We start from the raw sequence: 3,069 nt of genomic DNA on the forward strand, positions 1-3,069 counted from the left end.
GGCAGACCCTGAGATAGAGGAAGGTGGCGCGGACCCAGAAACAACATCTACAAAGTTAAAATGCCAGTGCCTGAGAGAGCAGGTGGGGCCGCGAAAGAAGTTGAAATCTTCTAATACTTCTTTCGACCTGATCACCCTCACAGAAGGATATCTCCATGATATAGGGGAGATGGTGCGCGATGTCACCGCGGAGGCCCTCCAGCAGTTGGAGGAGGAGGATAAGATTGTGTTGGGGGCCCTTCGGGCACAGATTCAGGAGTTGCAGGTGTGCACTCCCCAGGCTGGTACTCTCTCGACTATCCTCACAGTAGGAATGACCACGACTGAGGAAATGTTGTACGCCCACACGACCAACACAATAGTGCTGCCAGAGGGGGCACTGGTTACAGAAAACGAGGCCGATAGGCCTACGGTCAGTGCGTTGAAAGGAGTAGAAATCAACATGGTTGCGCTCCCTCGGGAGACACTCTATGTCTTGTAGGACGGGGTGACTGTAGAACTGCAGGCCAGGGAGGGCCGCGCGCTACAGGTGTTAATCGAACAAAGAATCAATATGGAACAACTAAGCCTGCAACGCGATGACATAGTCGCGCAGAACTGGTAGAAGGTGCAGGTGGTTGAAGAGGCCTGCTAGATGGTCCTTGAGTTGGCCATCCCAGTAGAGGCACCAGCAAAGGTGCACATCCAGAGGTTATCAACAGGAGTGCTCGAGGCACGAGAAGAGATGACCAAGGTTCAGTTGGAGCTGAACCTTCAGATATGGTTGAATGCGTAGCCTTCAACTTCTCCAGAGGTAAGGGAACAGTGCGCCGGCACCATCACGGCTGGAATAGAAGAGATCAACAGTGCAGTGAAGGACTACACCAAAGTTTTGGAAGAATCGTTCGAGGTCCTCACTGCTCTATAGGAGGACCTGAACATACAACGCTTGGAAATAGAGGTGCATGAGCTACAACAACGGTATGAAGATGTCAAAGTGACCACGTAGACGGTGGCCCTAGCATAGAGGCTTGCACGAATGCAATAGAAAAAGCACTTAAGGAGCAAGTAGACAGAACGCCACACAAAGAAGCGGTTCTAAAGGTGCGCGTCCAACCATGGATGGACGAGGCCTTCATCATCACAGCAACAATTGAAGGAAAGTTCACGTAGATGCAGGGGATGCAGGAGCAGATATAGGGAAGTAGTTTAGATATTGTGGTCTTCGAACAACGTGTCCAGGAGATATAGCAGGCAACTGCTCAGTGCATTGCCGACCTTGCAGCAGTTCGAGCAGAGTTGAGAGGTCTCTGCGCGAAGATCTCCACACCGACATAGTGACTCAAGGTCAAGTCACGATGTTTGTGTTGGGGACCTGTTGGGCGTGGAATCCCCCAAGGCAATTTTTGGGGCTTAAAGCCCAAGTTTTGACTAAGTTCGATGTAAAGAATCCACAATTTGTGGGAGTGGAGCGTGAAGTTGTAATTGAGTCATAGGGATGTCTGCCTTTAGTTTTGTAATGTAGTGTCAGCTTGAGAGTTCTACCCATGGTCCATGGACCATGGGATTGTATAAATAGAGCGAGGCTCTAAGTGTAAAGGGACATGGAACAATCTAATTGAAGATGATGAATTGAGTCTTAGTCGAAGCATCAAGTCATGTCTTTGAGTCGTAGAGTAGGAGAAGGCTCTGCAGCTGAGTGTGCAGAGGCCTAGTAGTCTGCAGTTGATTGCGTGGACCCCTGCAGCTGAGTGCGCAAGGCGGGTTGAGTCTGTAACTGATTGAAGTATTAATAAAGAGAAGTTTTACATCATTTCTATGTATCTTTTTCCTGTTCTGTTCATTAAATGTCTTGGGTATAAATTCCATTTCTGCTATTTATATGATGTGCGAACTTATATGAATGTGTTGAATAAGCGAATATAAGATAATCATATATTTACATGAAGTTAAATAACAGTTATAAGAAGATAAGTAAGATCCACAATGTAACTTAGGAAAACAACGCAGATCGCTGCCTTAGTAGCGCGGAAGCACCTCAGCCCCTGGTTAGGGCTGCGCGAAGGCGATTATAATAGATCATGAAGGCCTCGTAGGTCAGGAAAGTGTGCGAAGTGACCTACACGAAGGTATTCATAGTTGGACTAAATCAACCCCTCAGACATCTCAAGGGTGCGGAAACTTGGTTCCAGCATCCCCCCATACTGCTTCGAGTGAGACCTCAGTTCGCGCTCCATGGGCTATTGCCAAAAGGACCAGTAGTACAGGGATTTGTTTGGCTAAATAACTCTGAACCTGGGTTAGGCCCCATCAATCCAACATTGACCATTCTTTAAGATATTCAGTTGGACCTCAGGAAGGCACCTTAAATTGGGCTCAATGTTGGCGTTGTGCTTCTGCAAATTTCATTGTTTTTTATTTAAATTTCATTGTGTAAATTTCCTAGTTTTCAGTTTAACTTGGTCAAAGTAAAAAATCTTGATGTAATTGAAGATAGTTCAAAGTTAGATGATGTAAGAATGAATAAATAGACATGATAGGTTGTTTTTATGGTTTATTAGGCCTCATTAAGGAAGCAAAATCCAAAACAAAGTCTACAAGAAGTGTTTGTATTTGACCTTCTCACTCTCACCTGTTGGTTGAGAGAATCTTGGAAATAGTTCCACCACCTAGGAATTCAACTCCTAAAGGTGGGGAAGTGGATCAATTGAGTGTATATGTATCATTTCTCATTTAGAAAGAGGGGTTGGACTTTTGTGGAGAAGGCTCGTATCTTATGTTCTCTTCAGCTAATAGAGGAGCAGTTGCAGTTATATTTCAGGAACTCTAATTCAGTGAGTCTATGGTGTTGTTCCTTTTTTCTATTAGTTTCTAATGGATAAATCATCTTTCTTTACATGCTTTGTCTTCTTCCTATGAATATCCTTGCAGTCATATAGACATAAATCTTGAATTTAAGCTCTATTTATGTGGAATTCATACTTGTGTTTCTTTTCTTCTAAAGCTAATGAATTCATGCTTTTACATGCTCATTAGGTTCTCTTAAGCTCACAAATATATACTACATTGACAAAAACTCTAAGTGCACCA

This window comes from Pinus tabuliformis, chromosome 3_1 (genome assembly GCF_031772625.1).
Source record: "Pinus tabuliformis cultivar Carrire ecotype Pingquan chromosome 3_1, CPIR1, whole genome shotgun sequence".
In the NCBI taxonomy this organism is placed as follows: Eukaryota; Viridiplantae; Streptophyta; class Pinopsida; order Pinales; family Pinaceae; genus Pinus; species Pinus tabuliformis.